This window comes from Parasteatoda tepidariorum, chromosome 5 (genome assembly GCF_982258835.1).
Source record: "Parasteatoda tepidariorum strain Cologne lab strain chromosome 5, Ptep-v5.0, whole genome shotgun sequence".
Classification (NCBI taxonomy): Eukaryota; Metazoa; Arthropoda; class Arachnida; order Araneae; family Theridiidae; genus Parasteatoda; species Parasteatoda tepidariorum.
Genome location: NC_141759.1, coordinates 99346479 through 99372741, shown reverse-complemented (window position 1 = coordinate 99372741; position 26263 = coordinate 99346479). Strand labels below are relative to the sequence as shown.

General features: G+C 30.2%; 1 protein-coding gene across 6 annotated transcripts in view; it reads right to left on the bottom strand.

Annotated features, from left to right (window-relative positions):
• LOC107448522 (phospholipid-transporting ATPase ABCA1) overlaps nucleotides 1-26263 on the bottom strand; it is a 196382-nt gene that overhangs the window by 125700 nt on the left and 44419 nt on the right. For all 6 annotated transcript variants that reach the window (XM_087164612.1, XM_087164615.1, XM_087164618.1 and 3 more), the window contains exon 2: nucleotides 1506-1560. The gene's annotated coding sequence lies outside the window, so the exon portion shown is untranslated. The remainder of the gene's footprint in view (nucleotides 1-1505; nucleotides 1561-26263) is intronic.

Genomic DNA, 26263 nt, shown 5'->3' with positions numbered 1-26263 from the left:
AATTCGAGAATACGCAAAAACTACATTGCAAATTTTCAGAATACAAAGTTTAAATAGCATAATATAGTTATTGTAGTTTACGTAAAAACATTTTGTGAATAGGTAATCGTAACGTAATGGACGATTACTTGAATTTCAAAATAATCATCCTGAAAAAAATTGAACAATGGAATATAAATTGTAAGAAATAACTGAGAAGAAATTTAACTGGTCAAAGGACTTAAAATAATTCAAACAGGGAATGGTTTTTATCCCTTTTGCATTAAGTTTTATTTTATTTTTAAAAATTTCAATTTAAATGTTTGAACGCAACATCCAGTGACTGAGTGCACGTTAAATCCGTCAGGACACATAGTCCTCCATGTTTTCATAACAAATTAAATCTCTGGAGGTAGTGAATTCGAGATTGATCATTCTATGGTTCACGTCAAAATTACGATATGTGGATGAATGAATGGGTCCGCCCTATGAACGGATGTGGCATAAGTCGAATTTCAGGCGATAGATGGCACCACTGGAAAACAAGAAAAATCGCAACTCTTGCCTTAATGACCTACGACAGCAACAACATCTTAATCTCTATTTCGATACTTTTGGTTGACATCAACACAAGTGCGAGCGAAATATAAAGATCTCTCTAGAGAGAGAGAAATAAATTTCTCAACAACAATGGATAAAGTCACGATTTCAAGCACACAAAAGAGTAAACTAAATAAATAAAAAAATCACGAAAAAAAAGCACTAAAAATTGCAATAATTTTCGAACGAACTGGAATTACAAAAAATAAAACCTCTTCTCTTTTTTAGCACGTCAGATTTCAACTCTGCAGGCGAATGCTGTCATTGGCAAAATGTTTCTATAATAGGATCGAAGGCTTACAAATTGGAAATTACAGATTAAGTGCCAGTAACTTTCAAAACTTAAAATGAAATTAAAATTATTATTTAAAATAAATATGTGAAAAGAACTTTTAACTTTCATTGCCATTCGTTGAATAGAAATTCGCCCAAATCGGAATCGCTCTAATTCACACAAAGAAAAACACTCGCTTTTTTTATTTATTTTTTTATGCTTTCCGAGAACTTAAAATGGTTTAGAACAGGAAATTGTTGTTATAGTTTGATTCGATTTATAAAACATGGACCCATTTTATTGACAGTCCGAATCTTGACGAACACTTAGATACATTTTTAAATCACACAGTTATTTTTCTATTATTTTGAGTTACTTAACAGTTATTTTGAGAAAGAAAACTTGTTATTATTTTACATGAATATGCTTTTTAATGAATCACTAAATCGAGAAAATATATATAAAAAGAAGTGTTGCAAAAGAACAAAGGTAAATAAAGAAGAAGAAAAAAATTATAATCTGTTTGAATCTTATATACAGTATACTCTGGATCTTTAGAAAGTGTGAAGTTTATGTTTAAAACAGGTTATCTGTTATAAGAAAAATTTTCTGGTTAGATAGAAGATTAAAGGTAATTTAAACGATTACTTACCAATTGAGTTTTCTATAACCGTCAAAAGGATGTTTTAAGCAAAAATTTTAATCACCTGAAATATAAAAGAAAATTTATTAAACTAAATCACATTCCATTACAACAGCAGAACCATGTAGTATTTAACTCCAATTACAGAAACGATTTAAAATATTTTTAAACCGTTTAAAAGTATATGTATAATTTTTGGATATCGTCTCTTTTTAACTGGCCTTAAGAAGGGCCTATACAGACAAAACCCAAGAATAGAAAAACGTTTTTTATAACTCGAGTCTGCCTTTCTCGTTAAAAATATTAATTAAAGATAATTTGGGTTTTTTATAACCTCACTGTGGTATGTTTAAATATGGAATAATAAAATCAAGAAAGAGAATTGTAATCACTTTATTGCAAACATTAATTATCCATTGGTCAAATATATTTATGTATATATATATTATATATATACACTTTTCGGTTAGCCGGGCACAAGTGAAAAGTCACCAAAAAATATTTTTACTATTTTTTTAAATACTTAACAAAATGGATGTTTGCTAAAAAATTAATAAAATTAAAAAAGTAAAAAAAAAAAAAAAATATCGTTCAATTTTCTAGCACCCACCAATCAAAAAGTACCTTATTTATTTTTCTGTAGAAGCTTTCAAAACGCTACAGATAAAATCATGTATTGCCAACACTGTATCAATTGATATTTGTTCTCTTGCCATCTGGGTTGGTTTTCAATTCTACCCAATATTTAATTCTTAAGACGCCATAAAACTCTTTTCTTTCTTCAGATATTCATATTTATATTAAAATCGCCACCAAGACACTAATTATGAATAAGTTGTTTATAAAAAAATACTTTAATATTTTGTAAAAATCATTAAAAATGTAAGTTGGTGAAAATAAAAAGAAAGTACTCAGTATGGAAAACAATCAACTCCATATTGTATTGAGTATAGTTAAGTGCGGCGAGCTCTCTGCTTATCGCTTATAGCTCACTCCATATTGTTCCAAAATTATCGTCTGCTTTTTTTTCTATTCGTTCTTGTGCTGCTTTTTTACTAATGCTTATGTTAACCTGTTTTTTTTTTTATTTATTTAATCTTATCATGCTGTTCTTTATTAATGTATGTTTTTATAATTAATGACAGTCTGATTTTTGTCAAGACTTCACCAAATTTTGATTCGTAATTATTGTGTTGTTGATCAAGTCGATAAAATTGATTTAGTCGAAAAATGTGTGGAGATCTGGACACGAAAAACCTAGAACACGATCTTCCCATTAAATTTAATATTTGTTGTTATATGTTGATGTTTATTTATTATTGCACAAAATTGTAATTTTTTACAGTATCAATAATACAACGCGGGTTTCAGAAAAATTGAACGAATTTCATCGCCAAACCGAGCTTACCATTTCTACACTCTAACCATTTTTCTTTAATATTTCAGCAGATAATTTTGCATCAGACATTTAAAGCTTTTCTATTATTACATGTAATATATCGTTGATTCCTACAGGGCTTATATTATGAAAGTAAGACGAAAATGGTAAGACAATTATAATTTTAAGAATGGAAAGGGAGTATCTTTAAACATTAAATAAAAAGCAGACGAGAAACGAAACATAAGAATTAATCATTTTTATCGCCATCAACGATAATTTAAGACTCAAACAGCGTTTGTGACATGCCGAAATTGTTGCCAATATCTGAGAGGAAATTGAAAAAATAAATAAATAAAATAAACAAAGAGTTATAAGAGAAAATTGCAGACGACAAGATCATTTGACCATTGACACAATAGTAAACTCGCTTCATCTTTATACTCAACATCCACAGGGATGTATAATTTATTCGACCTTTGAGATCCATGAAGGACAAAAAGAAGTCAATTGACTTTCAAATGAGATGGGATATTTCTCATCGCGCAAACGATATTTTTGCATACATTTTTTTCTTCTTCTTTCTAAACGAGGTTTAAAAGCGCGAGGCTAATGACTGAGTCAAGGGTAGTCCACTTTTGTTTTTCGTTTTTATTATTTAATACTAGCTGAATAGCCGTTCTTCGTTCGGGGAGAATAAAAGAGAGAAAATAATTAATAAATCAGTTCTTAACAGGGCCGGTCTGAGGTATAAGCCTGGTGAGCGGTTGCGTAGGGCGCTGAGTTAAGGGGTGCCGATGTGTGGTAAGGCTAGGTCAAAAGGAAAAAAGCTTTTGACAATATTATTTTTTATTTAATTTTTGAGCAAAATATCTGAAAAATCATTTCGAATATCATCCATATTTTAACATTGTTTACCACGTGAAAAACGTTGTAGCAATCTGTATATGGAAATCTGATGGTGTAATGACGGGGGCAATTATGATGGGTGATTAAAGTACTCATACCTTTATTCATTACATTTTACACGATAATTCAAGACCACACTGTGCAAAACAATCCCTGAAAAATAAATTATTAATTGGGGTGGGAGTTCTCCAATCACCCGCCAGATTTGCCCGACATGACACCATCAGATTTCCATATATTCTGATTGCTACAACATTTTCTGAATGACAAAAAATTAGAAAATATGGATGGTATTCGAAATGCCTTCCTTCAGTTATTTTCAGCTCGGTCCGAGGATCGAACCCAGGACCTGTGGCACGGGAGTGCGAAGCGCTTCAACTCAGCCACCGGGCGTCTAAAATATAAATAATATTATGTTTTCTATTTGTTATATAGCTTAACAAAGGTGTATAACACAAACTGATTTCTCACAACTGTAAAACTTCATCAACACAATAAATACCAATGTTAAGCGTGCACAAACACGTTAGTATACGAAACTACTGTTTGTAGTTATTTGTGTTTCAAAGTCAGTAGCTATGTCAGCGCCATCAGTACAGTTTCTCGTGGCAAAATTTGCAAGTACAAGAAATTCGTACTTTTTTTTAAATATCTTGTTAACGACGAAGAAATATATCTTGAAAAAATTAACAGATGAAAGTATATGTAATAACGAACCAAAATGCAATAACAGACCATTTTAATTTTTTTTTTGGTGGGGGGGGGGTATTTTGTTAGAGGGTTGCACCTCCTTTTATATTATTCTGCCGGCGCCCTTGAGGAGCTTTAACAAGTTCAAACCGGTTTCAGTTTCGTAAAAACAACAAAGCTGTATAGTATCATGTGATAATTATAATTTAACATAAAATCTTATAGTGTGTCGAATAATATGACCGGGGACTGTAACACTGTGGAAGCAAATGGAGAAAATAGAATTTAAAAAAAAGGTTGAGATCTTGAATAGCAATTTGTACGTCGTTAATGTATGATTCAGAAGGTCATGGCATAGGTAAGAGCAGGGTGTTGAGCCACCCCCCCCCCTCCCATATTCACATAAAATGTTAAAAGAAAAATAGGATTGCCATTCATCAAAACCAGTTTCACCCATTCCAATAAATTTAAAACTTTTGTTCGAAAATTTTATTAGCTCAAAAGTGCTGATGGTATCGATTGTGAAGAGAGAGGAAAAAAATGACATTTACAATCGTTTTCTGATTTATGTACCTAACATAAAAAAGTTAGATTTTCTGATTCTATTTCGGATTATAGTGCGTTGAATAAACTAAGCATACATAAAAATAGTACTATGGAATTTCGATTTCTTTTAAAGGAAAATGTTTCGGTGTCATTGATAACGCCAGTTAAACTTCTTATGAAACATGATTCTGTTAAGTTATGAAACATGAGGTAATGGTTTTTTTTAAATCATTGCTGCTGTTGCTTTAGGTTCAATTTTTGAGGGGGACGAAATTAAAATACTCAGTTAATATTCGGTTCATAATAATTCTCTAACATAATTTAAAAAAATTCATATATCTGTACAAAAAGATAAATATTTTTTAAAAATCTTCTTGATATTAATTTTGATGAATTTAATTCGACAATGATTAGTGAAAATTTTCTTTATTTGTCTAAATATTTTAGATGGAGGTGGATTTTAAAAGTTTCTAATATCTTAATCTAAATTAGGAGAAATTGGACTTCAGCAAAAGTTTCTTAACGGTTGTTTTTAATATTGTTTCAGTCACAAAAATGTTTAAAAAAATACAACCAGGCTACTCCTCCACAAAATTTATTTGTTGCATGAAGAATGATTGACTGTTGTTTAGACGGTCTAACTGACTTTAAAAACAATTTGCTCAGTTCATAAAAAAGCTCTACAATCAGATTTTTTTCTTCACGAAATTCAGTTGCTGTATGAAGAATGATTGACTGTTGTTAGCACGTTCTAACTGACTTTAAAAACATTTTGCTCAGTTCATAAAAAAGCTCTACAATCAGAATTTTTTCTTCACGAAATTCATTTGCTGTATGAAGAATGATTGACTGTTGTTTACACGTTCTGACTGACTTTAAAAACATTTTGCTTAGTTTGTAAGAAAGCTCTACAATCAGATTTTTCCACCACAAAATCCATTTGTTATACGAAGACTGATTAAATGCTGTTAGCACGATTTGACTAATTTTAAAAACACTTAGCATAGTTCATAAATATACATAAATGGTTTAGATTTACAACCAAACTTTTCCTCTACAAATGTTGTGCGTATGTAGTACACCCGGGTTCCCAGCTATACCAACCTTTCCTTTTCGCTCTTTTTTTTTATCCTTTTGTTATTGCATCCGAATTCATTCGTATATTCTTTTTCTTCGCATCAGATATAATTTAATCCGTATATTTTCGCTACATTAAATTCATATTTATTCAAGAATTTTCAATTTAAATTATAAGTCCCATAACGGTCATTAAACTTTATACCCCATTCAATTCAATTTAATGAAAAAAATCATAACTTAACTGCGTTTTAAATTGCTTAAAACACGTTGACTAATGAATTTAAAAGTTATATGATCTGAGTTTCAAAAAGTAGCTTCAAAAATATTAATGCCCATTAAATTTAATCGGCATCGTTTACACTCAAATATGTAACTTAAAACTCCATTAACTTCAAGGAGTAAGTAAAAGGATAGATAAAAGGTCTAAATTTAATAGGGATGGAATAAAAGGAAGGCCATTTAATTGAATAATGATGTTCCGATGAACAGGCACTTCCTTCCCTTCCTTGAAATTCACTTTAGACTGTTTATACGAATTTAAACGTCGTTTGTTCTGAGAAAAGATTAAAATGTTCCTAGGCAACTTCGAAACAACAATTTTAGTGATAACATAGTTAAGGGACTAACGATGAAATCCTTTCTTCAAGGCTCTCATATCTAAAAAGCCACCTTTCAGCTGGTTTCATGATTCCGATTTCTCCTTGAAACTTAAAATAATTTCACCTCTTTTAATGCTTTTCATTTGTAAAAGTGATACAATTCTTAATTATATCACTCTTAACATTTGAAATCAAAGTGAAAAATTATGAATAGTTTATGATAAAGAATTGTAAAAATGATACAATTTTTAATTAAATCACTCTTACAATTCTTAATCAAATTAAACAGTGATGAATAGTTTATGATAAAGAATTGTAAAAGTGATATAATTCTTAATTATATCACTCTTAACATTCGCAATCAAAGTAAAAAACTTAGGAATAGATGAATAGTTTACAATAAATAACTGTAAAAATGATAAAATTCTTAATTATATCACTCGTACAATTCTTAAAGTAAAAATTGATGAATAGTTTATGATAAAGAGTTGTAAAAGTGATACAATTCTTAATTATATCACTCTTAACATTTGTAATCAAAGTAAAAAGCTATGCAATTCTTAATTATGTCGGTCTTACAATTCTTAATCAAATTAAACAGTGATGAATAGTTTATGATAAAGAATCGTAAAAGTGATGCAATTCTTAATTATATCACTCTTAACATTCGCAATCAAAGTAAAAAAGTTAGGAATAGATTAATAGTTTACGATAAATAACTGTAAAAATGATACAATTCTTAATTATATCGCTCTTACAATTCTTAATCAAAGTAAAAAGTGATGAATAGTTTATATTTAAGAATTGCAAGAGCTCATTTTTATTCTTTAAGAAAACCAACTATAACTGATATAGATTTTTGTACCAGTTTTCCTCGTTTCCAAAATACTGTCACGTACTGTGACGCCTTGATAAAAATTGCAGATTTTTACTTCCTATAACTAATGTATACTAAACAAACAAACAAAATATTTAGATTAATTTCATGAAACATTGGTTACCGCTTAAGAATTTTTTTTCAGACCGTAACTACACTGGTGTAAAAAAATTAGGAGAATTTGCAGACTTGGTCGATTATTTCTAGAACTACTGGACCGATTTTAATGAAATTTGATATGTACACACATTGATACAATACAAAATAAATAATCATTCAACAATTGTAATACACCCGCATGATCGTGCATAACACTCGTTGGAGTCAGAAGGTATGAAACAAGGTTGCAGAATAAACAAAAAATGGTATGGTAAAACTGGGTATGGTCCCTTCTTACAGATATACAGGCTTTGCAGTACCCAGTTTTACCATACCATTTTTTGTCCAGTAGTTCTGGAGATAATCGACCAAGTCTGCAAATTCTCTTAATTTCTTAGGTTTTACTAACAGTTTTTCCTTATAAAATAACGGTGGCAGCAGGACGATATTCAATTATTTTTCCTTCTAAAAACGATAAGTGAATTAAATATGGCATCAAACGTCAAAAATAGCATCATTAAATATTCATTACGTTTAACCATTTATTGCATCAATGAGTTGAGATGAGAATAACAAAGGTGCCATTTATAATAATCAATAATGCACAAAGTAGGGAAATTATAAGCAGAGAGAGGTGACAGAATTTATCGAATAGTTGATTCAATATTTCTTGGATAAAAAAATAAAAAAACTCGCTCAGAGTAAAAAAAATTGAATGAGAGTCATTTAGAAACCAATAGAGATCACTGATGGCACCCAGAGTTCTATTTTTTTTTTTTTTTTTTTTTTGGCGTAAAAAATGACCCGCTGACAGTCATTTAATGGCGAAAAGAGGAAAACTTAATCGATTATTATAAAGACTTTATTAGATCAAAGTTGGCATCAGTGGGATCAAGAAAATTACGTGGTATATGATATTTAATCTTATAATCGAAATGATTTATACGTCACATTATTAACAAGAATGTTCTAAAGTGAAATATTTTGTCCAGGGGAATTCAATGTCGGTCAGAAAATTAAATTTTTATATCCAGCAGATAATTCTCATTTTAAATTTAAAATGCACTTTTTGAACAATAAATATTTACAGGAGAACATTTATACATGGTATTTATTAAATGAAAAACTATTGATAATTAAGAATAGCATTAAAAAAAATCATGAGTAATAAAATTTTATACGGTTCTAAATTTAGTTGAAAATTATTGTCAGTTCGTTTTTAATCAAACGATGTTTTTAATCAAACGATGTTTTTAATCAAACGATGTTATAAACGATAATTATGTTCATAACTTTTTAAACTCAATAATTTTTTACGATCAAATAACTGCGATCATATTTATTAAATTAAAGATAATGCTTAATAATAAAAATATATATTTTTTTTTTATTTATTTTATCGTTTTTTTATAATCTGCAGATCTAAGCGACAGATACTGTTAAGAAAACTTAAGAATTTAAAAATTCATTGACCGATTTTTTTATTCGTGAGCTCTTTACTCTCCGAATACTTTTAAATGCGGCGTTTAATAATTTAATTCTACAGATAATACTGACAGCAACCTCTTGATATTTTCTTTTCTTTCACTTTTTAAAGCAATCTATTTTTCATTTACGCTTAATACATTACCGTCAATGTATAAAAAGCAGAAATTCTATGAAATTCCTAAAATTGGCAGGCTATAAAATGATTATTATTTCACACATTGTCAAGGCATTCTATAGAATGTTCTAAAGTCACACATTGTCAAGTCACATACTCTAATTTACACATTGTCTAGGCATTCTATAGAATGACTCATTAAAAATCGGTGAAGTATGAAACGATTAATGTTCCACAGATAGCCTATAGAATGACTTGAGCCAAACCGGTGAGGTATAAAACAATAAAAATATCCAGGTTGCCTAAGCATCCTATAGAATAACCAATGAAAACGGTATTCTATAGAATGACCAATTAAAAACTGCATTCTATAGAATGACTACTGAAAACGGCATCCTAAAGAATGACCAATGAAAACGGCATTCGATAGAAGAGACAAAAAAACGGCATTCTATAGAATGACTAATGAAAACGTCATTCTATAAAATGACTAATGAAAACGTCATTCTATAAAATGACTAATGAAAACGGCATTCTTTAGAATCACTAGGGAAAACGGCATTCTATAGAATCACTAGGCAAAGTATATAAATATTGATACGAATTTGATGCTTTGACAGTAACATTTAGAGCTCATGGAGTAATGCTAAAAAATATTCACTTGCTTATTAAGAATAACTAATAGAATAATTAATAAAAACGGAATTGATTTAGCTATAGAATAACTAATAAAAACGGAACTTTATAGAATGACTAATAAAAACGGCATTTAATCAAATGACTAATGAAAACGGCATTCAATAGAATAACTAATGAAAACGACATTATATAAAATGACTAATGAAAACGGCATCCTATAAAACGACTAAGGAAAACGGCATTCTACAGAATCAGGGGTCTGTCCAGACATTTTGTAAAAGGACCGTTTTTCGTGAAATTGTGAAAAAATTACTCACATTCTTTCAACCAGGGTCCGCTTTTATGAATTTGTGCAAATAGGGTCCGTTATTGCAAAAAAAGACTTTTACAAGGACTTTTTAAATTGTAAATAGATACAAGATTATGCTCGGCACTGTAAAATTATAATAAAAAAATTAAATTTTCTAAAATAAACAGCAATTGCTGCTTCTAAATTAGAGATGCAACATTTGATATTTAGCCTATACTGCTGAACGCAGAATATTCATTTCGGACGAATAATGGAAGAATCGTCTGCCGAAGACAAAACTTAATTCGTTTACATCCATCTTTCTTGTTTTCTGCCCTGGGAAGGGTTTATTCGATTAACAAAACAATAATGAAGATAAACAAATTTGTGAAGGGTCCAATTAAAAGAAAAATCATTTTGTGAAGGGTCCGTTTTTAAGTTAAAATATTTTGTGAAGGGTTTATAAATTATTATAAGGGTTTATATGTTAAAATATTTTGTGAAGGGGTTTTTAAGTTAAAATATTTTGTGAAGGGTCCGTTTTTATGAAAAGATATTTTGTGAAGGGTCCGTTAATGGACCCAAATTTCTTCTAAACAGACCCCTGAGAATGATAGGCAAAGTATGTAAATATTCATACAAAGCATTGATAGTAACATTTAAAGCTCAAGGAATAATGCTAAGAAATATTCACTTGAGTAACAAGATAATTTCTATAGTAAAACAACACAAATAGATGTATAATTTTGACCTTATATTGCAGAAATTGATTTAAAAAATAACGAATAATCGTGGTATCGAATTAAGAGAACTTCTGCATTTACCTCATTCTAGAATCGCTAGAATAGGAAGAAAAGATTTATTTTATGCGAAGATTATACAACAAGAAAACAATCAAGAGAAAGAAGATTACGAGGGAAACAAAAAGGAAGACCGCCATAACAGATGTAAATAATCTTTTTTTCTCTCATTCATAATCAAGGTGAGTTCTTATGCACTATATCTTATCCACAACCTCTATACACTTACCGTTAATTCTAAAAATAGTTGGCATTGTCATACCCTCCAACTACTACAGAATTTCCGTAGTTTCAGAAATAAATTTTACTTTTGGTAGCAAAAGTAATGTAATAATTTTTTAATAAATAAAAAATAAATAATTAATAAATATAAAAAAATTATTAATAAAAAAATGTCCACTACTAGACATGAATAATTTAAGCTGACATAAAAACATTCAACTAGAATATCGATCATTTAAGTTCTTTATAAAAATTCCTTCTAGGGAAAAAAAAATCTTTCTTAAAAGTTCGAAGGTACGCAATTTTTGGTACATGGAATGAATAATGTTATTGCTGGCTTATAAACACATGTTGCAATGACGTGGAAATTATTTTCAAGTGGAAGCAAAATTGAAGAAGAAATAAAATTGAAGTTTGTATATACGGATTGAAGTTTCACGAATCTATCAATAAACTTTTCCAATATTAATAAATATATATTTTTGACATTGATAAAAGTTTCGAGACACTGGTGAAAATGAATGACAAAAATTCCAATAGGCTCACCATAAGGAAAATAAGAAATGTTAAATCTACAACTTTCTCTTCAATGACCGAATTCCAATGGTGCGAAAAGCGACTTATTTTGGTCTAGTAACTATATTCAAATTGACCATGTGAATGACATCTTTAGACATCTTTAGAAATTTGGGTCCGTTTACGGACCCTTCACAAAATATCTTTTCATAAAAACGGACCCTTCACAGAATAATTTTTCTTTTAATCGGACCCTTCACAAATTTGTTTATCTTCATTATTGTATTGTTAATTGAATAAAACCTTGCGGGGAAGGGGGGGGGAAGACGGTTCGAGACAAAACTAAGTTTCCCTTAGTTTAAATTCCGAATGTAGCATTCTAAGAAATATTTCTACTTTTACAAACATCCTGTGCGCATTCTTAGTAATATTAAATCTTATTTCTTTTTTTGCAAATAAATAATTGATCAATTTATATTTATTCATAAAGTTGGTTAATAGAATATTATGTAAATAAAAATTAATTTTTGGCAATTTTTTAAATAAAATATTATAAATTTAAGAATTGTAAAGTTTACTTAATGCGTAACACATTAAAAGTGATACATTACTAAGTTATTTAAAATATGTCAATTGAAATTACTAAAAATGTGAGTGATTTTGTTTCCATTATTCGTCCGAAATGAATATTCTCTGTTGAGCAGTATAGGCTAATATTTGTATGTTGCATCTCTAAATTAGTAGCAGCAATTGTTGAGCAGAATCTTGTATCTATTTACAATTTAAAAACTTCTTGAAAAGGTTTTTAGCAATTTTCGCAATAACAGGATCTTATTTGCACAAATTCACAAAAGCAGGACCCTGGTTGAAAGAATGTGACTTAACGCTTATTTTATATTCACAAATTATGAATAGTTTTTTCGCAATTTTACAAAAACAGAACCTTGCACAAAATGTATGGACAAACACCTGCTAGGGGAGTTCTTACTTTAGACAAACTACTATATCTATTTGAACTACTTTTACACCGTGGTAACCAAAACAATTTTAAATCTCATATTTTGGAATAAAGAATACAATATCGCACGGTAAATTTTTGTAACCACTTGAAAGTTTATTTCTTTTCAAAGGGATTAAGCTATAAGCGTTGCTACAAAGAAAATCTCTTGCGTGTTAATAAACAAAGATTGTAATATGAATTTCAATCGATATCAATTGAATCTTTTTTTCAGTTACTGACAATTACGTCAAAGGGGTTTTAAATTTTAATATGCGTCATGGAACATGTGTGTCAACTTTCTATTGTCACACCGGTTATTCGTGCGACGATTAAACTTCTTGCATGCACTTTAATCGATTCGCGCGATTAAGATAATATAAAAGACCGAAAAATGACAATTCAATACGAACTAAGATTTTTTCAATTTTTCATACTGAGAACAAGCTATAAAAGATGCTTTGTTTCATTTTTTTTATGAAAGAGAAGTAATATAACTTTTTAAAGCAGTTTTTACGACTTTTTTTTTATCTTTTCAATTAACGGTTGCATAATTTATAAAGCACAGAAAAGTTTTTTATTTAATTTTTTAAAAAGAAATACAAATTACAACTCTGTAATTCAATAGGCTATAATCCATAGTCATTACTTCTTTCAGAAGTAATATTTTAATAATGTTTTAGTAAGTAATTATTTTCCTTGTTAGTTTGAACTTAATTAAAATACAGATAATAATTTAGTAAGTTTTAATTAATAATTTCCTACAGAGAAATCGTAAATGAACATTTCTCAACGGTGAATAACTGCTTTTAAAAACAGTGGCAAGAACTTTGCACTTAATTGAAATGTTTAAAGTCTATAAGCAATTACTACTTAAGGTTTTTTTTTTTAAATAAAAATTTAAAAAAAACTTTAACATTTTTAAATCGTTAAAAAGGTAAAATTTTAATAATATATTACAGAAGACACGAACTTAAATATTTTACTCCGTTGCAAGTGAAGAAAAGACCATTGCGGTATAAGATTTAAATAATCATCCGCGACATAATTCCGTTTTATTTAGTCATCAAATTATATAATTATGCTTTCAAAACAATATAAAAAATTTTAAAAGTTAACTGGTCGGACGGAAATTTAATTCGTAGTATCTTGCATACGCAAAAAGGACGTACTACGTCGTTTCAAGAGTTGGCGATGATGATATTCGTTGGCGCTGGGAGCTTGGCATCCATTCAGCGTGCACTTAGATGCAAACAGGCTTTCTCCAAAGGGACAATGGTTTTTTCATAACTTGCAACGGAGTATAAAAATGAGACAATTAACCAACTATTTTCTAACCGGTTAATCAATTTTTAACCTATCACATCTTTTCAGAAAATGGACTATATTTCCATGTTCCATTTTTAGAACATGGGTATAGCTTTATGAGGATGATTTTCTCCTGTTACAATAATATAAAAACTGAATCGCGATTATAGGTAGAAACGTAATTCGGTCAATCGCGCATTTATATAAACGTTAAATTTCTAAGTTTATGTGGTCAAAATCCTTTTAAATGAAACTTATAGACCAAAGAAATGAATAGAAAGCATACATTTTATTAACATTTTGAAGATAAATATGAAATTTTACGAGAAATGCATGAAAGTTGGCAGCTTTGGTACAGACTTTGTTTAATGTAACCCACTAGACAAGGGAGCTGCTGATCAAGATCGCCTTCGTGGAGGATTTTTTGATGTGAAAATATCGTGACTTTGAGTTAAATGAAGAGGGAAATCACGGAAACCACTCAAGGTTAGCATCATGTTGACTTTTTCCAATTATTCATGTACGAATGGGGATATTTTTCATCAGTGCTGTGGTTGGTGCGAGCAGGGAGTTGTATACGAATATCTAGCTATCACCGGATTCGAACCTGACTCTTCTCACTGGGACTTTACCCCTCGTCTTCTGAGTTTTGTTCGAAATCATAAAAATGTGTTAAATATTAAAACCTACGATGTGTTAGATCAACTGTTCAACCCCCGTATAATGTATAAGATCAACTGTTCAATAAAATAAAACTATACCTGCACACTTAATCATGGAATATTTTCGTGATTTTCTTCTCCACGTAATACGACTGCGATGTTAGTTTCACTCAATATCGAGACAGTCGCCATAACCCGGGAGTCCTAGCATTTTATTAATTTGGTCGGTATTAGAATGCTAAGTTAATGGTTTAAGTTACAAGCTTTTGTAAAATTAAACATTTAGGGCGGTTTACTTTATATACATATATTGATTAGTGTTCCACGCCAGTGAAAGAAAGTAAAAAAAAAAAAAAGTCTATGAACATCTGGAACTTTCGCATTAGAAAAAGGTCTATTCCCCAGAAAAAAAGAAATCAAGAGGGAAAAAAATACGAATGCTTAAACAAGAAACCAAACAACTCAACTCACACTTGCCAAAGCCACCTTACAACCAGAATTATGATAAAGAACAAGAATGAGGAAGAATTAAATATTTGTTCTACCGAATTCCTTCGTTACACAACACTTTAAGGCATATGTAGAAATCCTATTCGTGACGACAGAATTAATTCTATTTTTCTTCCTTCTATGTTCTAAAAATTACCCCCTTCCCCTGGATCTTTGCCAGAAATGAAGCTCCCTGAATTTCTGCGGCCACACAAAATCCATTTATAAAGCTTTTAAAAAATAGATTACGTCAGGTTGGGATCTAGAAATAATGTACGTCCAACCGTTGAATACGAAAACGATAACTATAAAACAGAAAAAATATAGTAGCAAACGATTAATGAAAGTTTTTTTTTCTTTCTTGAAAGTGAAATCGATATCAGCTGTTATGGTTTTGGTATGTGAAACTATGTACTGAGGAAAATCAATAGAGTTTGTTCTTTTATTTATTTATTTTTGATACATCCCATAAATAAGGTCAAACTTCACAAGCACACTACACGAATTCATTCATACATACATTCTCAGCATACTACACAAATTTTTATTCTCTACGGCAGATCAGATTAAGTGTTCATAATATCCTACAGCATGATCTTATTTTGAGCACTCAGAAGACAAGGTATCACATGAGTTAATAGACAGATTTTGCAAAGCGGTTCCTGGTATCGTAAACGAAAACGTTAATTGAGTTTTACATCGCATGTGCGAATCACATTAAGGTACGAAATAAGGTTAGAATTAAGCTTAACATAAGACATACAAAACACTATGCAAAATCTCTCTAGTATCGGGACGAATTCGTCTTCGTGGCAAAACTTTTTGGAGTGGAGGTAATCTTTATTTGCGTTACATAATGAGGAAAATATTTCGCGGTAAACCCGAGTAAAATGGGACTCAGTACCAGGCTACTGATTCAACTAATATTTTATACAATATTGAACGGCCATAAAGGAATCAGTGTGCTGTGTATTTCTGAACAAGTTAAGGTTGTTTTAATGAGGGTAACATCACTAACCTAACCTTCATTTTGGAGTCGTGGTGGCTCGGGGAATAGAGCGCTCGCCTCCCAATTGGGTGAACTGAGTTCGAATCCGACAATGACTGGTTGATTCAAATTCCGCATCCGGCTTACCGACCACAGTGCTGACGTAAAATATATTTAGTGGTAGACGATTCATGGGTTAGAGTCCCCTTGCAGTTAGGCTAGTTTCGTGGTTTTCCTTTCCATGTAACGCAAATGAGGGCTAGTTCCATCAAAAAGTCCACCACAAAGGCAAATTTCTCACAATACTTGATCCACGAGTTCCTTTGTCATCTGGATTGGGTTCAAATATATGGAGTATTATAAGTATATGGAGTTGAACATTGGTAGCGGTAAATGCAAACTTCGGTGGACTGTTTAATGGCGGTTAGTTATAAAAATAAATAAAAGTTTCATTTTAACCCATTTATGTCTCGAGTTTCTTTTTCAAATGGTTGGGTTCATTTTTTGTTTAAAAAGAGTAAAGCGTGGTAGCACAAATGTTTTATTATTTATTTTATTTTAATTTTATAACCGTCGTTGAACAGCCGACTCATTTTTGGGTTTTACGACTACCAATGTTCAAATCTGTAGCCTTGTCATTTTGATCCCAATCCAGAAGACAAGGGAGCTCCTGGATCAGTAATCCCTAGGTACTTTTTTTTTCTTTACTCCAAGCCTTGGGCATGTACCTAGGTTATGAAAAACCCTTAACCATATAGCCCAAGACTAGGCCACTAATCCAGCACCACTCCAGCATACATAACATGATATTTAAAAAAAAATATTTATATATTTTTTTTTACTTAAAGTGTGGAATTTAAGAAGAAATAAGACAAAAAAAATATACATGTGAAATGGGAAATTAGTAAAAAGAAATGAATAAAGTAAATTAATAAGAAAGAAAGAGAAAAAAAATATAGCGTTAAAAAAACTAATAGAGATGAAAGTATTACTAGATATAGAGAAATCTTAATAAACAAATATATATATATATATATATATATCTTTTTAGTAGGGATGTGTATAGACTTGATTGGATTGACGTAGCTCTTTTAGATCGTGCAAGTAAGTTGGGCAGGAAGGTGAGGAGGCTCTGTGATTACAGTCAAGATTTAAATTGGAGTCTTGGTTGGATGAGTGACAGTTTATGCAGAATTCTTCTTTTTCTGTGCAATTTTCGATACTATGACCTTTGTATCCGCACTTCTCACAATAACAGTATGACTCAATACATGTGTTTTGGTGATGACCTATTGTCTGGCATTTTCTGCACCTTAATAAAACCAGTCTTTTTTAAATTGTGCAACGTTGTAGACCAGCGTAGAAATAATTAAGATTCAAAAGCTTGATGGAGAGCTTTCTGTTGACTCTTATGATGATGTGTCTCTTAGAATTGTCTCTTTTATGTGGGATTTCTTTGGTCAGTTTGATGATATCATAGGCAGGGTTGAAATTGCCATTGATTTTTATCAAGTTAATAATCTCAGTTTCTGTGAATGTGACAGGTGTGTTAAGAAGAATTAGAGAGAACAACTTTACGTCTTTGTCGTGATATTGGATGCCTGTCTTTTGTAAGGTTGAGAGGACCGTTTCCTTATGTTGATTGTTATGAAACTTTAGTTCTAGCATCTTGCTGCTTCTATAGACTTTTTTCAGTTTAGGTTCTTCCTGAATCAGCCTTTCCACAATATCAGTTGTGGAGCAGTCTTCTTGTGGTTTTACTATTATTGGTTTTGGTAGTATCATTACTCGTGGAACATCAACATTGATAGAGGTGGTATTTTCTAATTTTTCGAGTCCTGCGTTGATGGTCTTTAGATTCTCTTCAATTTGATTTAGAGGGTTGGAGGAGTGAACATTTAATGAAAAGTCATCAACCCCAAGGTACTGGCTAGGGATGGGAACATGGAGAACTTTGTGACCCGGCAGATTTAACGTGCACCAGTCATCATTTACTACACGGGGAGTCTTCGGCCGGCGGGGATGGAACCCACGATCTCTTATACATGGGCCCAGTGCCCTACTAACCAGGCTATCCCGGTCTATTTGTATTTACTGTGCAGAAGCAAACACTGATGTCTATAGTAATAATTAAATAATATAAATGTGTATATTTGATACTATACAACTTCATTGTTTTTAATCGGATGAAACCGGTTTGCACTTGTTTACGTTCGTGTATCAATTGATTAACATTGTAATGCAATACGTTAAAAATAAATATAAATAGGAAGTACAGTAGGGAACCGATTATCCGGAACGGTCGGGACCATCGCTATTCCGGATAACTGATTTTTGCGGTTTTCTGAATCGCTACAAAAAGCCGTTTTTTTATAGTTAAACCCAACTAAAAAAAAAAAAATATTTGGAAATAATCTTAAAAATAAGAAAAAACGATGAAGTAATACACTAATGATTATTTCCAAAATGATGGTAAGGTAAACATCTTTAAAAAAAGAAAGAAAAATCGTAAAATCTTATGAGGAAAAAAAAAAATTTTTTTTAAAAAATGGAGAGAAAATTTATTGAATTTCGTTCCGATTTTTTGGTTTCCGGTTTTCTGATTTCCGGATAACGGGTTCTGTACTGTATATAAAAAAATCTCCTGATTAAAAATCCATTACATGTATGTTTAAATATAAGAGTATTGCGTATAAACTCGTGCAAAACATGCAATTATTAAAAGACTACAGCGCGTCTAACAATTTGATCTAATTATTTTAATATACTAATATAATAAATATTCTATATTTATATAATATACCGTCTAATTTATCCATTCATCGAATGTATATTATATATCTTCTAATTTAACCAATTGGTACACGAACGTAAACAAGTACTGTGCGTTAGCAACAGAAATCAGTTGAAAATATCGGCGTGGTTTGGCGGGAAAAGAAAAATGGCATGCATTGACATTCAGTTTAACCTCGAATAATTGAAGGACACCGTAGAATTTTTATGTAGGCCGCAACATTCGGATACCTGTCTCACAAACGGTGTGGGGACAAGGGGTGTCTCACACCATATTAGGTAATTAAGGCATCGGAAACAAACCGATACAAAATATCGTGCTGCTTTTAAAGTTAAAACAATGGGATTCTAATATTTAGGATAGAATGAAAAGAGAATCAAGTAAATCGAGGACACTTCCTCAGGTTTTAAAATATGCGTAGATGCCAACTACTTCCGGCAGTTGAGAAAATGCTTTCTTATTAACCCTTTCGATGGGATATATAAGCCCCTAAGATTAAACTTGGTAAACATGTTTTTTTTTAAATGTTTTTAGGGTTCTTTAGGCATTAAGGAATAAAAATATTCTAATTAAGTATTATTGCTTGGATTTTGATCAATTAAGTAGGATCTGTTAAAGCTAAGTGGTTCACAAGGTAGACCCCTAAAATGATAAAATAAAGAGAAAATAAATCATTTGTAGTTTCTTTTTTAAAATTGAAAACGATGTACACTTAACCCTTTCGACCCAAATGGGACATATACGTCCCAAAGATTAAACTTTATTCCCAAATGGATAAACAGATTTAAACTTTGCATGTTCCAGGTTTAGTTTTCAGGGTTTTTTAGGCATTAGGGAATAAAAATATGACTTACGGAACTTGACAACACTCTCATATTCAAAATGGCGGAATTCTATTTGCGAGCGCGCCTGTCAATCTCGCTTTAATTTACGTATTTTCTGAATTTCGAGCTAAGTACGACTATATTTTTGCCATATTTAAAGTAAAATAGTAATGTTTGTTCGTATTAAGTTGCAATTGTACCTATTTAGAACTAGAATTTTGACATATTTTGTTTTGTGGGGTATATTGTCCCAAACGTATTTAACCATTGGAACAATATATCCCATTAGTGATAAAAATATTATAAGACAAAATTTTAGCTTTTGTTTTGATTATTTTATAACGGCAACTTCAGGTTTTTATAACTTCTGGTAAGAATAAATAATTCGATGCATTTATATTATTTTCATTACTAATTCCCATGCAATATACTTTTACAATATTCTAGACCAGGGGTTTCCAACTTAAACGAGGCCGCGGGCCACAATTAAAAACACAAATCAAATAGTGGGCCACAACTTTATCAAAATTTTATGAAGGACTTTTTTATGTTTGAAAGAACATCAAATATTACTGTCAGATTTTTAATAAGTTGTACAAAACAAAAGTATTGAATTACAAATTAAAATAAGAAGTAGATTTTTAAAAATATTTAATTGTTATTAATAATATTTTTAAAAATATTAAATAAATAATAAAAATTCGGGCTATAATAACAATAATGTGCAACTATGTATTAAACAAATAATGTGCAACAGATATCTAATTGCAAAGATATAAAACTTTAAAAAGTTTGGTATTAAAACTTGCATAGTAGCACACAAAATATTCAATGAGAAAATTGAGATTTGTCTGCTACAACCACCAGAGAATTGATATTTACATTTAAAATTTACAAATGTGTGTGTAAATATTTTCGTCCAAAATGAGTGAGTGGTTTCAAAAAGTTAAATCGGATAATTTCTTCGAGAAAATTTCTGATACGCACATGCTAAATTATATTCACAAAATACAAAAAAAATGAAATAAACATACACGATTATTTTCGCATTTGAATAAATATTTTCCTGGGTGCAAAACCTGAGAAATAAATTTTTTTGCACCGTTGGTATGCTAAATTTCACAGATAAGAAGAAATTAGGTTTTTATTAACGAGAAAAGTATTTTAAACCCATATTGATTCTTTACGAAAATTGCCCGCAAAAACTAATTTAGTTTAGTTTGCGGGCTACAAAAAAAGGCTTCGCGGGCCGGTTGCGGCCCCCGGGCCGTAAGTTGGAAATCCCTGTTCTAGACGATTGGGACATATCCAGAATCCAGAAGACAAGGGAACTCCTGGATCTGGGAGAAATTTTGCTTTCGTGGAGGACTGTTTTAGGAAACTAACCCGCATTTGCGTTATATGGAAAGGAAAACCACGAAAACCTCCCACGGTTAGCCAAACGGCAAGGGGAAACTAACCCATGATCCGCCTACCACTGAGGATATTTTACGTCAATACTGTGGTCGGTGCAAGCCGGATGCGGAAATCGTATCGATCAGCCAATGCTGGGATTCGAACGCGGTCCACTTGATTGAAAGGCGAACGCTCTATCCTCTGAGCCACCACGACGCAGTTTAGAAGTTATAAAAAATAATGTAATTAAATGTCTGAAGGATCTCCGTTAATATCTGGCTTTTTTATCGAACGTTTCTAGCACCATCGCCAAAAAGAAAAAAAAAAGACTTCAAAAAGTTTAATTTCATCCTCTCAATAAACTTTTCTCGAAGTTACTAAACTCGTTTATATTTTTCAAAACATCACATTTTGAGTAAAGCAGATATGCAATAGGTTATTAGTTAAATAAATAAATAAATAAAATAAAGTAATAAAGTTAAACCAACAAATAAAAGTTACACGCACTGCAAACAAACAGTCTCGTGTAAGTTTAATTGAATAATTAAAATTCGTAGTCCTTGGCCTATTTTATGCCGAAGCATAAAAAGAAAATGAAATCGAAATTACTTCCGCACAAAGTGTCACCTAATTCTTAAGAGATCAAATACCTGACATAATTTTTATATCAAATTGTAGATTTTTCTTTATTAGTTCCCGAATGATATTTAATTTGCTTTTATTGCTCGAAGTTCGAAAAATAATTTGTCAATATTGATTTGGAAATGATGAAAATAAGGCGTAAATAGAAGGAATTCTAAAAAGATGGTCACGTCATGAAACTAAGTATGATAATTCACTAATAATATGCAATATAATAATTCACATAATAGTTGACTAATAATATGCAATACTAATAAATGCAGGTAAGATGCATTTTTCTTTAAATAAGTTTGTAAATGGTTGTTAGTTCTGCGCCATTTTAATTTTTAGCAAATAATTGTTAATTTTAAACCGTTTTAGTTTTGTGCGTTTAATAGTAATGTTTCTGTCACGAGGTTTGTGAATAACTGTTAATCTTGAGTTGTTTTAATATTGTATTTTTTAGGTTGTTTTAGCCACAAGTGGTAAGTAAATAATTGTTCAATTTTGAGATGTTTAAATTTAATTCGTATTTAATAGTTAAGTAGGGTTTCTGTAACGAGTATTGGGTACTTGTACTTCAAGAAGAGGAAGATCTCCTATACCCACACATGTGACCTATGACGTCAACGCCAGCTAATCTTTATCAGCAAAATGGCGAATTAAAGTTTAAATAAGTTTCTTTTCATAAGTTAGAATGTTAATTAACGATAAGTTAAATTAAATACAGAACCGCATCGCTCATCGAATTAATTGAAATAGAATTCTTTCTCCGCTACTTCTTTTACTTAACTTAGATTAATTATTTGTTTAGGTATCTTGCTGTAACCGTGATATATTTTTGTTTTATGTACCTGCAGACTTCGATGCATAATTAGTTTGTTTATGTTCCACGGGGCTTCATGCCTGTTTTTGTGTTAAGTCTCTGTGTAAAGATATAGAGAAAGAATTGAAATCTTTGAGAAAGAATTTAGAATGTGTCACTTAAAAGAATCGATACTTGACGAGCTTGGCTTACTCAAAATGGAACGGAAAGAATAGTTGCTAACGTAAAAAAATGCCACGTTTCAACAACCAATTAGGATCGAGATATCCACATTACGTCACTTGCAGGTATCCCATTATAAATAGTAGTAGATAATTCTGAATTGTTTCGATTTTACGTGCTTTACAGTAAAATGGCATTTTTGTTACGATTATTATAAATAGGTTTATAAATTATCGTTAATTTTTAAAACCCAACTAAGACTATGAACAGGCAATGTAAATTAAGGAAGTTCACTTAAAATAATAAAATTTCTAAATGAGGCTTACAATGTAGTAATTAAAACAAAACTAATTATTTATGTAAAATTATAATGTAATTCCGAATTCTGAATTAATTATAATAAAATTCGGCATATTGAATGCCATAAGCAAACGGAAGGAATCGAAGTTACATTGTAATCTGTAACAGTGATATAAAAAAAAAGAAAGACATTCGTTGATATTATGTAATCGGATATTTATGAGGAAGTATTTTTGGATGTTTATGATGTTGTAAAATCAGGTATTGTGACATACATAATGATGAGGAAGCTATTAAAAAAAAAGAGAAAACTAGTAATAAATTTTAAAAAAATGCCAACAGTTGTTACAACTGTTCGTTTAGTTTTATTATAGTTTTATTGAACAGTGCGGCCCTTTGACTGTCTTTGATATAGCTAGATATTTTTAGCAGTATTGATGAAAATGGAAAAAAAAGAGCACTAAAATAAATAAATGAAAAGAACAAAAAAAAGCTGCAACACTAGAAAAAAAAGCACTTGAGATAAAGCACCGGAAAGAAAGCTTAAAAAAAAAACCTTATTATAACAATTATATGAATTTAATGCCTGATAAGATTCGATTCGAATTTAATGTAACTCAAGATTTACCACGATTAAGTTTTTTTTTTTTTTTTTTTTTTTTTTTTTTTTAAATTCATATACAAGAATTGAAGTACAATTAATGAAGGGAACTTTAGCACAGCGTAATTTTAATAAAAAGATTAGGACTATTAAGCAGCTATGAAAGATTTTAAATCCAATAGTTACATTAATTTTATTAAGTAATAGAAGAATACTATACAATACACAAATAATATTTTTAACAATATGCAGGTAAAATGTTTTCAATTAGTCATTTTTTTTTAAAAATTCATTAAAATAAAATTTAAATTTAAAATTTTTTTTTACAAAATTATCCCTTAATACACTAATGTTAGTTGATATATTATGCACAATAATACTATTAAATATATTACATACAACTAACTATAACATTGTAACGTTAGTTTGTTTTCATAAACATGAAATTAAACTTTACATATGAATTATTTTTTTTAATAAAAAGTGTATAATTTTATTAGAATAAAATTTAATTTGAATTGTGTACAAGGGACAAAATCAGCGCTATCAATGATAGATATTATTTTACGAAGCAGTTATATAAAAATCGTTTATATAATAACAATCAAAACATGTGATATAAACAGAATATAAAATTGATCACTTATCAATATAAATTCGCAGTCATTTAGTAACAAAAATAATTATTGCAATTTTTAATCAATATATTTTTTTAAATAGACTTAAAGATAAAATTTGGTCTTAAGCATTCAAAAATTTCTTTGGATTATAAAAAAATTCAGGATAAAAGTTTGGCTACAATAATTGTAAAAAAATATTGAGCATAATATAATACATATTTGTAAAGTTATTGGACATAGTACGAATAATCATAACATAATTAAATATAATATTTGAAAAATTTGTGAAAATATAAATCTATTGAAAGAATCAAGGAATTATCAAATTACCTAATGTAATATAATCCTCGTAAAATTGTTCAATAAAATGCGTCATTATAAAACTATTGAACATTATATAATAATAAAAAGTACTGAATATAACATAATTAGGAATTATTGAACATAATGGTTGTAAAATTTATGAACATAAAATTTATGAACATTACAATAAAGACAAGAAGGATAAAAAGAAAAGAGAGAAAAACGAAGAAAATTATGAAAATTAATAAGTTTTATTTACTGCGCTTAAGCTGCAAGTATATAGAACTTATAAAACAAGTTTAAAAAAACAGAGAAAACATTTAAAATAATAAAGATTAATGATAACTTCTCTTCATTTTGTTTTTCGGCTATTTAATATTTTTTTTAAATAAAAGTTCAATATTTTTAAAATATTTTATTTCAATAATTTTTCTTCTTACCAGTTGATTGGCGCCTCTCAATTCCCCTACTTTATTCTTCATTCCACAAATTGTCTTCGTGCGGTAGTTATCTATTGCTCTTACAAAATAAAAACTATATTTCTGGCTATACTTGTAATTCAATTCTATAACCACGGGGGGGGGTGAATATTCATCGGGAAATTATAAGTTAGCAGGTATGCGAGTGGTCTAAAGCTTGGAACACATTTTGTAACTTAGGCATCAACAGATTAGTTTCCCACAATTCAAATTTCCGATTTAATAAGAGCATTTAAAATTAATGTTTTATAAATGGCAGATGGCGATTTATTTTATCATAATCACCAGAAAAATCGATTAAAAAGAAGACACATTTTTATTCTTTGCAGCGATGGACTTCCTTGAAGAATACTCATGAAACACATTTTGCACTGAAAAATACATGAAGAAAGATCCTTGGAAGATTTTGTAACGAGACTTGTGAAAATGAATTAAAAATCACCTGCGGGCTTGCTCAAGTCTTGCTTAATCCTCCACAGGAGATTATGACATGTTTTTTTTTTCTCTTTGGATTCCAGAGATTTCCTTCCTTTTTGTTTATTATGCACGTGATGAATCTATTTCATGACAAGGTTTATTCCATGAAGAACTGACCCAAAAGAGCTGTTCTTGCGAAATACGTTGTTCTGGCGAAGGGCAGGGGTTCGATCCTCAGTGGTGACCCGAGGACCACCCAGTTTCTGCTCAATGGGTACCAGCTTGTTTAGAGACTGAAGGACCTTCATGACCCTTCTCGAGAACAATGGGCTTCCGCTAAAGTACTTTTTTACACAAATTTATTTTTTTATACAAGTAGATATTTCTCTCTGTTACATATCACTTTATCTTTAAAGAACTACTTTGAGCCCCGGTGGGCGTATTGACAAAACATACCGTAGATTGTAAACGTGGCGATTGCAGGTGGAGTTGGCGATGGATTACGCGTAAATGTGGTGGGAGAGCGAAATTACATTAACCTAAGCAGTGTAATTCGATATTTTCTTCTTCTCCTCGACTAGCCATTATGAATAAAAATAACTCATTAATTCCTTTTAGCAGAGAAAATAAAAAAGAAAATAACACCTTTTTATTGTCAGGATCACTTTACAAATACACTGTATTCATATTTTATTAAGCGCTATAATTTATATTTTATAAAACGATCTAGTTTT